Source organism: Oncorhynchus kisutch, unplaced genomic scaffold, assembly GCF_002021735.2.
Source record: "Oncorhynchus kisutch isolate 150728-3 unplaced genomic scaffold, Okis_V2 Okis06b-Okis10b_hom, whole genome shotgun sequence".
Classification (NCBI taxonomy): Eukaryota; Metazoa; Chordata; class Actinopteri; order Salmoniformes; family Salmonidae; genus Oncorhynchus; species Oncorhynchus kisutch.
In genome coordinates, this window is record NW_022261983.1 from 7,812,771 (window position 1) to 7,828,500 (window position 15,730).

General features: G+C 45.1%; 1 long non-coding RNA gene across 1 annotated transcript; it reads left to right on the forward strand.

The window, feature by feature from the left end:
* Nucleotides 1-1,137: 1,137 nt before the first annotated feature.
* LOC116359941 (uncharacterized) lies at nt 1,138-11,111 on the forward strand. The gene is made up of 3 exons (XR_004206825.1): nt 1,138-1,337; nt 2,548-2,615; nt 9,898-11,111. It is a non-coding gene; the product is annotated as an uncharacterized LOC116359941 (long non-coding RNA).
* Nucleotides 11,112-15,730: the final 4,619 nt, after the last annotated feature.

A 15,730-nucleotide genomic window follows, 5' to 3' on the forward strand; every position in this document is an offset into this window, starting at 1 on the left:
AGGCTTTGTGTCACTTGGAAACAGTGCATTTGTTGCCGAGGTAACCGGTCTGGTCCGGCGAAACTCTGAAACGGAGACAACCTCTGTTTGGGGCGGGGCGTGGCCAGGCCTGACTTATCAATGGTAGAGAGCTGCTTTCGTCCAGAAACCACTGGTCTTTTAAAGAGACCTGTATGTCTCATTTCCAAGGCTTGCAGTAACCCGATATCCTTATAATATGAGCACATCGAATAGTTGTGAAATGGTAGAATGGAAAATCTTGTTTCAGTCTCCATGAAATGCCAACCTTGTGATGCACTGAAACAGAAGCGTTGTCACGTGGGACACTTTTAAAGATGGAAGAATGTGACATTCTGGGGACGTGTTCCAAAGGACCGGTCCTATTAAAGGTCTTGTGAATATAAACGGGATAAAAAACGAAGTAGTCAAACTTTTCATTGATTGGGGCAAAACATAGTGGAACAGTGAAGTAAGGCCTACACACTAATTTGATCCAACACAAACCTTTAGTTCCTATTAGTTCACAATGGTTCACTCCTGAAGAGACCTTGGCCTGACAAAACTTTGTGAAGTCATAAAGGCACAGCTTCAGTATGTGTGAGATCAATAGTGTGTGAGTCGTAGTTCACTAAATAGATATCTAGAACAGGAGCCATGCCAAGGCAGAGTCATGATGGGGCTGGGCACAGAGAGCCCTGCAACAACACAGCCAGGGAGCCAGGCAGGCAGTTTTTTAATAAATATTTGTACCTTTATTTAACTAGGCAAGTCAGTTAACAACAAATTCTTATTTACAATGACAGCCTACCAGGGAACAGTGGGTTAACTGCCTTGTTCAGGGGCAGAGTGACATATTTTTACCTTGTCAGCTCGGGGATTCAATCCAGCAACCTTTCAGTTACTGGGCCAACGCTCTAACCACTATGCTACCTGCTGCCCCAGTTAGTTAGGCAGACAGTCATGTAGTCCGATATGCAGGCAGGCAGACAGGCTGGGAAAGCAGGCAGTCAGTGCATCAGTTAGACAGGCAGTCAGTCAGTCAGGCAGACAGTCAGGCAGACAGACAGGCAGTTAGACAGGGAGGGGTTTAAACAGAGACACATGACCAGGCATGTTAACACAGGGATTACAGCATAAAACACACAGAATAAAACCTTGGAGGAAATCAGAGGAATGTTCCAGAGAAACTACAGGAACTATTGACCCCCCTTCTCCTTCCCCCGGCGTCAACAGCATTTACACATGGAATTAGTCAAAGAGACAGATGCAAACAAAACTAGAGCATTTTAATGGTCGTCAATGTAAAATCTATACAATGGCAAATTCCTCAGTTACGGGTGTGTTCACTGATTCACTAATGGTGTGCCTAGAGACATGCTAACCTGCTAACATGACTGTGTACCTGCTAACATGACTGTGTTCCATACCAACATGACTGTGTGCCTAGAGACATGCTAACCTGCTAACATGACTGTGTGCCTAGAGACATGCTAACCTGCTAACATGACTGTGTGCCTAGAGACATGCTAACCTGCTAACATGACTGTGTGCCTAGAGACATGCTAACCTGCTAACATGACTGTGTTCCATACCAACATGACTGTGTGCCTAGAGACATGCTAACCTGCTAACATTACTGTGTGCCTGCAAACATGACTGTGTGCCTAGAGACATGACTGTGTGCCTGCTAACATGACTTTCTGCCTGCTAACATGACTTTCTGCCTGCTAACATGACTGTGTGCCTGCTAACATGACTTTCTGCCTGCTAACATGACTGTGTGCCTGCTAACATGACTTTCTGCCTGCTAACATGACTTTCTGCCTGCTAACATGACTGTGTGCCTGCTAACATGACTTTCTGCCTGCTAACATGACTTTCTGCCTGCTAACATGACTTTCTGCCTGCTAACATGACTTTCTGCCTGCTAACATGACTGTGTGCCTGCTAACATGACTTTCTGCCTGCTAACATTACTTTCTGCCTGCTAACATGACTTTCTGCCTGCTAACATGACTGTGTGCCTGCTAACATGACTTTCTGCCTGCTAACATGACTTTCTGCCTGCTAACATGACTGTGTGCCTGCTAACATGACTTTCTGCCTGCTAACATGACTTTCTGCCTGCTAACATGACTTTCTGCCTGCTAACATGACTGTGTGCCTGCTAACATGACTTTCTGCCTGCTAACATGACTGTGTGCCTGCTAACATGACTGTGTGCCTGCTAACATGACTGTGTGCCTGCTAACTTGACTGTGTGCCTGCTAACTTGACTGTGTGCCTGCTAACATGACTGTGTCTGCTAACATGACTGTGTGCCTGCTAACATGACTGTGTGCCTGCTAACATGACATTCTGCCTGCTAACATGACATTCTGCCTGCTAACATGACATTCTGCCTGCTAACTTGACTGTGTGCCTGCTAACTTGACTGTGTGCCTGCTAACTTGACTGTGTGCCTGCTAACATGACTGTGTGCTTGTGTGTAGTCTATAACAGCTTTTACAGGACCACCAACTTACTGTTATATCTGTTGTTTTCCAGGTGATACCAAGCAACTAACATCAGGCAGAAGCTACATCGATGGAATTGGGAAGATGGACATTCAACAGGTAAGAATGACACTGAGTTCACATCCATTTAAATATTGCCAGTGATCACAGTGGAATTCTATCTAGTCAGTCCTTTACTAACAGTCATACTGTAGATCAGTGTTCACAGTGGAATTCTATCTAGTCAGTCCTCTACTAAGTCATACTGTAGATCAGTGTTCACAGTGGAATTCTATCTAGTCAGTCCTTTACTAACAGTCATACTGTAGATCAGTGTTCACAGTGGAATTCTATCTAGTCAGTCCTCTACTAAGTCATACTGTAGATCAGTGTTCACAGTGGAATTCTATCTAGTCAGTCCTCTACTAAGTCATACTGTAGATCAGTGTTCACAGTGGAATTCTATCTAGTCAGTCCTCTACTAAGTCATACTGTAGATCAGTGTTCACAGTGGAATTCTATCTAGTCAGTCCTCTACTAAGTCATACTGTAGATCAGTGTTCACAGTGGAATTCTATCTAGTCAGTCCTCTACTAAGTCATACTGTAGATCAGTGTTCACAGTGGAATTCTATCTAGTCAGCCCTTTACTAACAGTCATACTGTAGATCAGTGTTCACAGTGGAATTCTATCTAGTCAGTCCTTTACTAACAGTCATACTGTAGATCAGTGTTCACAGTGGAATTCTATCTAGTCAGTCCTCTACTAAGTCATACTGTAGATCAGTGTTCACAGTGGAATTCTATCTAGTCAGTCCTCTACTAAGTCATACTGTAGATCAGTGTTCACAGTGGAATTCTATCTAGTCAGTCCTTTACTAACAGTCATACTGTAGATCAGTGTTCACAGTGGAATGCTATCTAGTCAGTCCTTTACTAACAGTCATACTGTAGATCAGTGTTCACAGTGGAATTCTATCTAGTCAGTCCTTTACTAAGTCATACTGTAGATCAGTGTTCACAGTGGAATTCTATCTAGTCAGTCCTTTACTAACAGTCATACTGTAGATCAGTGTTCACAGTGGAATTCTATCTAGTCAGTCCTCTACTAAGTCATACTGTAGATCAGTGTTCACAGTGGAATTCTATCTAGTCAGTCCTTTACTAACAGTCATACTGTAGATCAGTGTTCACAGTGGAATTCTATCTAGTCAGTCCTTTACTAACAGTCATACTGTAGATCAGTGTTCACAGTGGAATTCTATCTAGTCAGTCCTCTACTAAGTCATACTGTAGATCAGTGTTCACAGTGGAATTCTATCTAGTCAGTCCTTTACTAACAGTCATACTGTAGATCAGTGTTCACAGTGGAATTCTATCTAGTCAGTCCTTTACTAACAGTCATACTGTAGATCAGTGTTCACAGTGGAATTCTATCTAGTCAGTCCTTTACTAACAGTCATACTGTAGATCAGTGTTCACAGTGGAATTCTATCTAGTCAGTCCTCTACTAAGTCATACTGTAGATCAGTGTTCACAGTGGAATTCTATCTAGTCAGTCCTTTACTAACAGTCATACTGTAGATCAGTGTTCACAGTGGAATTCTATCTAGTCAGTCCTTTACTAACAGTCATAATGTAGATCAGTGTTCACAGTGGAATTCTATCTAGTCAGTCCTCTACTAAGTCATACTGTAGATCAGTGTTCACAGTGGAATTCTATCTAGTCAGTCCTCTACTAAGTCATACTGTAGATCAGTGTTCACAGTGGAATTCTATCTAGTCAGTCCTTTACTAACAGTCATACTGTAGATCAGTGTTCACAGTGGAATTCTATCTAGTCAGTCCTTTACTAACAGTCATACTGTAGATCAAACAGGACAGTGACCAGTGGATGAGTACTGTAGCTGCCATTTGAGATGTGATCAGGCAGGGTGGCATATGTATTCTGGGTGGGTGTCACCATCCACATCGACACAATACTGTGAGCTCCCTCCACAGACACGTGAGTGCACACACACGCACACACACACACACACACACACACACACACACACACACACACACACACACACACACACACACACACACACACACACACACACTCGACGCTGTGTAACTCACTCTAGTCATGACAGTATGGTAAAGAATGCAGAGGCCGAGGCACAACAGAGATATCACTTCAAACCCACCGGCCGGAGTCTCAGATCCTTTCAGTGTATTGAATGAATGGAGATATGCTCTGATGGGCCACCTCAGAGCCATGCATCACCCAGCTCAAAGGGAACTGTTGATATCTGGGCTGTGTAGCGCTGTGGCAGCCTGAATGAGAGGTGTGTGTGTGGGACATAGAGGGACAATCACAGAGAATGGACGGTGCTCAGTGCACCACTATTAGGCTGGAGGTGGGACACCCAGATCTGACCCTGACTCAACAAGAACTCTCTCTCTCATAAGAGTGAGTCATAGTCTGAATCTTCCCTTCTCTGTCTCTCTATCTCCTCTCTCTCTCTCTCTCCCTTTCTCTCTACTGGTCCTCTCCCTCTCTCTCTCTCTCTCTCTCCCTTTCTCTCTACTGGTCCTCTCTCTCTCTCTCTAACCTCTCTCTATTTCATTCTCTCTCTTTCTTTCTACACCACTCTCTCTTTCTCCTCCCTCTCTTCTCTCTCTCCCTCTCTCTTCCCCCTCCCTATGTGAGGATGTGAAGGGGAGCATTGTATTTGTCTGTGTGTTGATGTGGATGTGGATGGCAGAGTACCAGTAGACAGGCAGATGTACCGATGAGCTGATAAGGAGAGTCGTAGGCAGCGCTTCAACCATCATGTACAGCCAATGTACAGCCAAATACGCATAACGTCAAGAAAGACAGGTACTCACAACTGTGATGTGTTGGCCATCAATGGTCTAAATCATAGAAGGAGAGATACGGGCCAGCCTCAGGCCCAGGCACCACAGACACACAGACAGGTTGAGGCCTGGTTTAGCAGGCTGATTCTGCTGCAATACTGGCTCAGCTTCAAGGTACAGGGAAGACTTATGAAGAAAGTTAAGCAAAGTTGCTATTCCTCAATACAGTTATTGGAAATGTTCTTAAGGTTTTTCCTAAGTTAAGAAAGTTAAGAAGAAATGGGATTCTTGAAAATAGTGTTTTAGGATCTCTTCTTGGAAATGTACTTAACTTTAGGACAGCTAAATCCTTGTCTTGAGACGAATGGATACTTTTGTAAACATGAACGTTTTCTTGCGCCACAGACACAGTTGGCTACTATTATATTTAAATATATTTAAATACAGCAAGAAAACAAATTATACAGACATTATCTAGCTAGCTAGTAATTAACAATATATTACAATATTCTAGAATGTGTTAAATAGCTAGCGCTATTTTGTCAATTTGCAAAGAAGAACTTGGCTAACTTTGCTAATGTAACGTCGTTAGCTATGTTGTTGTCTATAACGTTGTTACGCGTTAGCGAGCTAACGTAGCTACCTAACTTACCTGTCGCGCAGTCCCTCTACCAACATCTCTATGATGGACGACACCTTCTCCTCCAGCTGGTCCACTTGAATGTTCTCTCAGCTCCCTTCTTCTTAGCGGCCACCTTGATGTCGGACCACTTGTTTTTTACGCCTTCACTGTCCCTTGCCATTCCCCCGACGGCAGAGACAGACTCTGCCACTCTCCCCTGTGGTAGAGGACATAGTAGTGAGAGTAGAATCCCTCGTGGTAGAGGACAGAGTAGACAGAGTAGAATTCCTCGTGGTAGAGGACAGAGTAGACAGAGTAGAATCCCTCGTGGTAGAGGACAGAGTAGACAGAGTAGAATCCCTCGTGGTAGAGGACAGAGTAGACAGAGTAGAATCCCTCGTGGTAGAGGACAGAGTAGACAGAGTAGAATCCCTCGTGGTAGAGGACAGAGTAGCCAGAGTAGAATTCCTCGTGGTAGAGGACAGAGTAGCCGGACTCGGCCACTCTCCCCTGTGGTAGAGTACAGAGTAGCCAGACTCGTCCACTCTCGCCCATCCTCTCTTTTTGGTCTCAGCAGGGAACCTGCAGTTATCAAGTCTCCCCAACAGCAACTTTTTCCTGGCTGCTATTTCCTCCATCACTTCAAGCTCTTATTTACTGAAGTTTCTATTGTGCTTTCCTTGGTTATCCATTTTTGGTTTTGATATAGCTAGTCGGATGGCTATAATGTGTGAAGAATAACGAAATAACCAAATCCTATCATCCCTGTCACATTGGCTTATTTGTTGGTTTCAAGCATGTCACTAATGTCAGTGCCACATAAGAAGATATTTACGAAGTTCCTAAGGAAAGTACTAATTCCTAAGAACATTTTGAGGAATTACATAATAAGACTAAGCATCTAGCCTATTAAAATGTTCATCTGACTACAGCAAAACCATGTGCTATCAAGTATTATATGTTTAGCTGACGAACATCGAGAAATGGTCATGAGATGTGGATATCAAAGCAAGTTTATAAAATGAATGGATTCACATACAAGGCATACAGCTTAATTACTGTATAAGGCAATACTGACATTAACAAAGCATAATTCTAAACATGTAGATCCCACGGTTAACATACAAGACAAATGTGAACAATGAACGAATAGATGACTACTAGGCAAGAGGCCTAGAAACCTGGGAAATGAGAAAATATCCTGCAACTGTTCACCAATTGACTGGATACAGGATAAGAGAGAGAACAGCAGACCTCCGTTCCATGTCTAACATCTGAAGGGGTATCTTTTTCGAACCAAAACCAACCACCCCACCGTTGACCAATCAAACCATACCAAGTTTACAGTAACCTGATCACCCAGGCCCCGTCTCCACAGGGTTTCACAGCATCTAAAGGCTGTGTGGAGGATGAGCCCAATGGAAATAGACAATAAACCCCCATAGAGTCATGTAGAGTTCACCCTGTACAGATACAAGGTACCACAGAGATCATCAGTACTCTGGAAACTGTAACAGAGAGATACATTTTGGCCCCTCAGAGGGGGAAGGACTGACTGGTCCTTGGGCATTGTGTTTTGTGTTTTGTTCAGCCATTTGCCATGCAGCCTAAGCACAGAGATTACATACATGATGGCCAAACCTACAGAGGGAGACAGATGAGGAGGGAGGAAGGCCAGCACAGAGGTAGAGGAGGAGAGGAGTGAGTCAGGGACAGTGGATGGGGGGTTAGAGGGGAGGTATGCCAGGTAGGAGTGAGAGAGGGATGAGGGTAAGGGAGATGGAGGAGAGAGAGTCAGGGACAGTGGATGGAGGGTTAGAGGGTTGGTATGCTAGGTAGGAGTGAGAGAGGGATGAGGGTAAGGGAGATAGAGGAGAGAGAGTCAGGGACCGTGGATGGAGGGTTAGAGGGGGAGGTATGCCAGGTAGGAGTGAGAGAGGGATGAGTGTAAGGGATGGAGAGAGAGAGAGAGAGAGAGAGAGTCAGGGACAGTGGATGGAGGGTTAGAGGGAGAGGTATGCCAGGTAGGAGTGAGAGGGGGATGGGGTTTAAGGGAGATAGAGGAGAGAGAGTCAGGGACAGTGGATGGAGGGTTAGAGGGGGAGGTATGCCAGGTAGGAGTGAGAGAGGGATGAGGGTAAGGGAGGGAGAGAGAGAGAGAGAGAGAGAGAGAGAGAATCAGGGCAGGCAGGTCAGACAGGTAGTGGTGGAATGTGACTCCCTGCAGGTATTATCAGGCTCAGGGCAGACAGAGCAGAAAGAAGAGCGACGTGTTGACAGATCACTCCCTGTCTATTGACACGTCCTTCCTACCCTGAGGCTCTATATGATGAGACAGTCTCTCTGCCTAGTCTGCACCATCACCATGACAACGCATAGAGGAAGTCAACATCTCAATGATGTCATTGTGTGGGTGGCTGTTGGGAAGGTTTGCAGCACAGGTTAATTAAAAGGCATTGATTTGTAAACAGGCCACCTTCCTGCACTACCTCACCCTGGGACTCCCCCGGGCTGCTTCAGATAGACCCCATAGTAACTAGAGTAGCGTTGGAAGCACTGAGGTTACGAATCAGCAAAACAGTGAGAATGCTAGAAGTCTCTTGTTCTCACATCAAAAAGCTTAATGAAACAACACAGCTGTTTTGGAATGAATTATTTCCCATTAGTCCCTCACATGGAATGTAACTCTGAGCACACGTGTGACATTTACAGAACATGATAATATTCCATCATAAGTTCCTGGTAGACCGGGACTTTGTTGAGCACAAGTTACAACTGGTTTCCTTTAATCAGATGGGCCTCCTGTCTCTGATTGAGCTCTGTGCCGTTCTAGAAGGGGAATTGCTGAGGGTTGGTGGAGTGTTGATTGATGTGTGGTCCTCTAATCTAGCCTGGTACTGTACTATATTCTAGACATGGGTTCAAATAGTGTTGCTTTTTGTTCAAAAATAGTGTTGGCTTGGGCCTGCCCGTAGTGCCAGATGGGCAGGGTTTCCAGATGTGGGACTATCCCATCGGTTCCATTGTGAAGGGAAAGCTCATTTGAAAGAAAACAACATACTATTTGAACCTAGGACTGTCCTTCAGTACTGTCGTCCAGCTGTATACACTGTAGGCTGGCTCAATGTGATCCTCATTGCTGGAAGCAGAACTCCACTGCTCCATTGCTTTAACCTTGATCTCCTCAACAGTGGTAATATAATCATTGGGATAATTCAGATCCATCCAGATTCATCCACAACGTCACGTTGAGTAAAGGCCCACTGGATGGAAAGCGCCTGTTGGCAACTCAATCTGCTCTGCTAGAGCCATCAACATTTCTGATGTCTTGATTTATTAACAAAGCCTATCCTCTGATTCCAGAATATTCTGGTTTAGATTTATTCCATTTTGTGGGGGGTTTGTTGGTTCGATCATTTGAGGGGGGGGTTTTAGGCAAGGAAGACGTATTTTGAGTGCCTGTTTCCCAGAACAAGATTAAACCTACTTCTGGTCTAAAATGCATGGAGAGTCTTCATTGAAAGAGTCTTCATTGAAAGAGTCTTCATTGAAAGAGTCTTCATTGAAAGAGTCTTCATTGAAAGAGTCTTCATTGAAAGAGTCTTCATTGAAAGAGTCTTCATTGAAAGAGTCTTCATTGAAAGAGTCTTCATTGAAAGAGTCTTCATTGAAAGAGTCTTCATTGAAAGAGTCTTCATTGAAAGAGTCTTCATTGAAAGAGTCTTCATTGAAAGAGTCTTCATTGAAAGAGTCTTCATTGAAAGAGTCTTCATTGAAAGAGCTTTGAAGGTGCAGGACTTCTTTATCGGTGTCAGACTTAACTGAGTATTTGAATGGGTCACTGTTTGGAATGAAGTGCGTACCCTGTCTATTTTAGGACATCTTCAGGGATGTATGGACACTCAGTCATCTGCTCCTCTTGTTGTGTTTTCAGGGATGGAGAGAAGATGGCTACTGGATGTTCTCTGGACTGGATCCTGTATCAGCAGCAGCAGTGGAAGTTCCATGTTGGATCTGGCTATCATCAATATAATTTATTAATATCAGAATACAGACCTTTAGACTAATGTGAGAAGTGTTGTCCAGTGTTCTTCTGGACAGGTATATAATGGGACACTTTACGTTTCCTCAGTCCCTTCTGGACAGGTACATAATGGGACACTTCACGTTTCCTCAGCCCCTTCTGGACAGGTACATAATGGGACACATCACGTTTCCTCAGTCCCTTCTGGACAGGTACATAATGGGACAGTCCACGTTTCATCACATCCCCCATGGAAAGTTACAGTCCACTTTAACCACCAACACCCCTTGCCTCCATAACGTACATGGGACAGTCCACTTTAACCACCAACACCCCTTGCCTCCATAACGTACATGGGACAGTCCACTTTAACCACCAACACCCCTTGCCTCCATAACGTACATGGGACAGTCCACTTTAACCACCAACACCCCTTGCCTCCATAACGTACATGGGACAGTCCACTTTAACCACCAACACCCCTTGCCTCCATAACGTACATGGGACAGTCCACTTTAACCACCAACACCCCTTGCCTCCATAACGTACATGGGACAGTCCACTTTAACCACCAACACCCCTTGCCTCCATAACGTACATGGGACAGTCTCACATTTCTTCTGGAATAAGACATGACAGTCATCCACTCCAGTTCACCCAATGGGATTCCAACAGAATTACTTTTATTCTACTGCACATGTCTAAAGCACTGCCTTTCTGTTTAAAACATCTATGACATCACACTGAGCTGCTGATGTACTTATTGAACATGATACATGTACTTCTATTTTCTAATTCACTATATTATGCTTTTATTGAAACTTGAAGAATGCAGATGAAGATTTCTGAGGGCACTTCAATATGCCACTATTTCAACAACATATAATAAGCCTGTATAATTGAGACATGTTTACCTTCTCGTCGTATCAAATGTGACAATATGACAGTACATTGCAGCACTTGCCACTTGTCAGGTCGCCATTGTAAACAATGATTTGTCTCACCTGGATAATTAAATGTTAGATTAAACAAATAATACATTGTTCCTCACCGGTTTTGCAAACCAGTTGACTTCTCTATCCAAACAGCTTCTATCCAAACAGTAAATGTTGACATGTATTAATTACTGCTGTCAGAGTGTCTTAACTTCTCATCTATGGTAGTTTCATAGAACATGTTGTCTATCTGTCTGAAGGGAGAGAGAGAGTGAGAAAGGGAGAGAGAGATGCATACACAGATAGGGAGAAAAGAGAGGGAGAGAGAGAAAGAGAGAGAAAAGGTAGGGAGATGAGAGAGCGAGAGACTAGGTTCCCCCAGCCACATCATAATTCACACAGGCACAAATGACCTGAGAGCCCAGCAGGAAAGGGCAGCCAGAGCACTCAAGGGAGTGATTGAAAAAGCTTCTTCCACTTTCCCCAACACACAAGTGGTTATCTCCACCCCGCTACTACAAAAATACTTTCACCCTGCCACCATAGAGCGGGCGAATGCAAGCATTTTGCAAGACTGCGCCTCAAAACCTAATGTCTACCTGGCCCACCACTCCACCCTAGACTTGAACAGCCTTAATGACCAGGTCCACCTCTACAAGGCAGCAATCCCAACTTTTGCCAGGACCCTGAAGGAAGTCACCCTCAACCATAGCCCCAGAACCTCACACAGGAGCAACTGAGCAACGGACAACCAGCCCAGACCAGCGAGACACCCTCCCAGACCTGCAAGACCCCGCCCTGAAGGACCTGCACCGAGAGAACCCATACCAAGAGGACCTACACCCAGACCACAGCGTCACCAGCCACACCCCAACCAGCTAAGACCACCCCAAGCAGACCCTGGCTACACCCTATATAGGCCTCCCATATCAGACCTATGCCCCTTCTGCCCACCCCATGTCCCCCGCCCCCGCGGCGAGGACCTCAACATGACAGCGGGACATATGCCCAGGCCGTGAACAGAGCAACACGCCCAACGCCCCACCATTACACCCGCCCAAGCCCCATCCTGCGACCTAAGAGGTATGTATCAGATGCTCAACATACTCTGCTCACACCTATTGTGATGGTCCAGGCCCAAACCTCACAAAAACAACACTAGACATTATGGAACACAAAGCTTTTACTATCTCGTCATGGAATATACAAGGTCTGAGGTCATCTGTGCTACCTATATCCCCCCATACGATGACAGCTTCTCCATCCTATAGGGGGAGATCAATCATTTCCAGGCCCAGGGACATGTACTAGTCTGTGGCGACCTAAATGCCAGAACTTGACAAGAACCTGACACCCTCAGCACACAGGGGGACAAACGCCTACCTGGAGGTGACAGCATTCCCCCCTCATTATGCCCCACAAAACCGGTTACAACTCCTGCCGCTCTGTCGGACGCTGGGTATGTACATAGTCAATGGTAGGCTTCGAGGGGACTCCTACGGTAGGTACACCTATTGCTCATTTCTTGGCAGTAGTCCTTTAGACTACTTTATCACTGACCTCAACCCGGATGTATGGATAAACCACTTCTCCAATATTTTTGGCTCTATAACAAAGAACAAACAGCAAAACCATGAACATAATCAAATACCGATCTTAGAATCAACTATTAAAGATTACCAGAACCCACTGGAATCTCCAATTACATAGAATGAACTACTGGACAAAATGCAAACCCTCCAACCCAAAAAGGCCTGTGTGGTTGATGGTATCCTAAATGAAATGATAAAATACACAGACCACAAATTCCAAATGGCAATACTTAAGCTCTTTAACATCATCCTCTGGCATATTCCCCAATATTTGGAACCAAGGACTGATCACCCCAATCCACAAAAGTGGAGACAAATATGACCCCAATAACTATTGTGGGATATAGGTCAACAGCAACCTTGGGAAAATCCTCTGAATTGTCATTAACAGCAGACTCGTACATTCCTCAGCGAAAACAATGTACTGAGCAAATGTCAAATTGTCTTTTTACCAAATTACCGTACTCACTCTGCACCCTAAGTGACAAATGAACAAACCAAAACAAAGGCAAGGTCTTCTCATGCTTATTTTATTTTAAAAAATGTCTGGAAAGAGGTGTTGTGGGAAAACATACAGCATTATAAAATCCATGTACACAAACAACAAGTGTGCGGTTAAATTGGAAAAAAACACATTTCTTTCCACATGGTGGGGGGATGAGACAGGGATTCAGCTTAAACCCCACTCTCTTCAACATATACACTGCTCAAAAAAATAAAGGGAACACTAAAATAACACATCCTAGATCTGAATGAATGAAATATTCTTATTAAATACTTGTTTCTTTACATAGTTGAATGTGCTGACAACAAAATCACACAAAAATTATCAATGGAAATCAAATTTATCAACCCATGGAGGTCTGGATTTGGAGTCACACTCAAAATTAAAGTGGAAAACCACACTACAGGCTGATCTAACTTTGATGTAATGTCCTTAAAACAAGTCAAAATGAGGCTCAGTAGTGTGTGTGGCCTCCACGTGCCTGTATGACCTCCCTACAATGCCTGGGCATGCTCCTGATGAGGTGGCGGATGGTCTCCTGAGGGATCTCCAGTAGACCTGGACTAAAGCATCCGCCAACTCCTGGACAGTCTGTGGTGCTGGTGGATGGAGCAAGACATGATGTCCCAGATGTGCTCAATTGGATTCAGGTCTGGGGAACGGGCGGGCCAGTCCATAGCATCAATGCCTTCCTCTTGCAGGAACTGCTGACACACTCCAGCCACATGAGGTCTAGCATTGTCTTGCATTAGGAGGAACCCAGGGCCAACCACACCAGCATATGGTCTCACAAGGGGTCTGAGGATCTCATCTCGGTACCTAATGGCAGTCAGGCGAGCACATGGAGGGCTGTGCTGCCCCCCAAAGAAATGCCACCCCACACCATGACTGACCCACCGCCAAACCTGTCATGCTGGAGGATGTTGCAGGCAGCAGAACGTTTTCCACGGCGTCTCCAGACTGTCATGTCTGTCACATGTGCTCAGTGTGAACCTGCTTTCATCTGTGAAGAGCACAGGGCGCCAGTGGCGAATTTGCCAATCTTGGTGTTCTCTGGCAAATGCCAAACGTCCTGCACGGTGTTGGGCTGTAAGCACAACCCCCACCTGTGGACGTCGGGCCCTCATACCACCCTCATGGAGTCTGTTTCTGACCATTTGAGCAGACACATGCACATTTGTGGCCTGCTGGAGGTCATTTTGCAGGGCTCTGGCAGTGCTCCTCCTGCTCCTTCTTGCACAAAGGCGGAGGTAGCGGTCCTGCTGCTGGGTTGTTGCCCTCCTACGGCCTCCTCCACGTCTCCTGATGTACTGGCCTGTCTCCTGGTAGCGCCTCCATGCTCTGGACACTACGCTGACAGACACAGCAAACCTTCTTGCCACATCTCGCATTGATGTGCCATCCTGGATGAGCTGCACTACCTGAGCCACTTGTGTGGGTTGTAGACTCCGTCTCATGCTACCACTAGAGTGAAAGCACCGCCAGCATTCAAAAGTGACCAAAACATCAGCCAGGAAGCATAGGAACTGAGAAGTGGTCTGTGGTCCCCACCTGCAGAACCACTCCTTTATTGGGGGTGTCTTGCTAAATGCCTATAATTTCCACCTGTTGCCAAGTTGCCAGGATCACGAATACAAATCCCATCTAGACACTGTTGCCCTAGAGCACACAAAAAACTATACATACAGGTAACTTCTACGAAGGTGTGAATGATCTGAGAGACAAGGCAAAAAGGGCCTTCTATGCCATCAAAAGGAACATAAAGTTTGACATACCAATTATGATCTGCCTAAAAATACTTGAATCAGTTATAGAACCCATTGCCCTTTATGGTTGTGAGGTCTGTGGTCTGCTCACCAACCAAGAATTCACAAAATGGGACAAACACCAAATTGAGACTGCATGCAGAATTCTGCAAAAAAAAAAATCCTCTGTGTCTAAGGTAAATCACCAAATAATGCAGAGCAGAATTATGACGATACCCACTAATTATCAAAATCAGAAAAGATTGGTCTAGCAGTCTAGTGTGTTTTTAGACCCAGGCCTTCCTATTAGTCTAGCAGTCTAGTGTGTGTTTAGACACAGACCTTCCTATTGGTCTAGCAGTCTACTGTGTGTTTTGGCCCAGGCCTTCCTATTGGTCTAGCAGTCTAGTGTGTGTTTAGACACAGGCCTTCCTATTGGTCTAGCAGTCTACTGTGTGTTTTGGCCCAGGCCTTCCTATTGATCTAGCAGTCTAGTGTGTGTTTAGACACAGGCCTTCCTATTGGTCTAGCAGTCTACTGTGTGTTTAGACCCAGGCCTTCCTATTGGTCTAGCAGTCTAGTGTGTGTTTTGGCCCAGGCCTTCCTATTGGTCTAGCAGTCTACTGTGTGTTTTGGCCCAGGCCTTCCTATTGGTCTAGCAGTCTAGTGTGTGTTTTGGCCCAGGCCTTCCTATTGGTCTAGCAGTCTAGTGTGTGTTTAGACACAGACCTTCCTATTGGTCTAGCAGTCTAGTGTGTGTTTAGACCCAGGCCTTCCTATTGGTCTAGCAGTCTAGTGTGTGTTTTGGCCCAGGCCTTCCTATATCATTCCCCAACCAGAAACATAACCGAATACAGACAGTGTAGCGATTCCCTTCGCAAGGTAATCAAACAAGCTAAGCGTCAGTATAGAGACGATGTGGAGTCGCAATTCAACGGCTCAGACACGAGAGGTATGTGGCAGGGT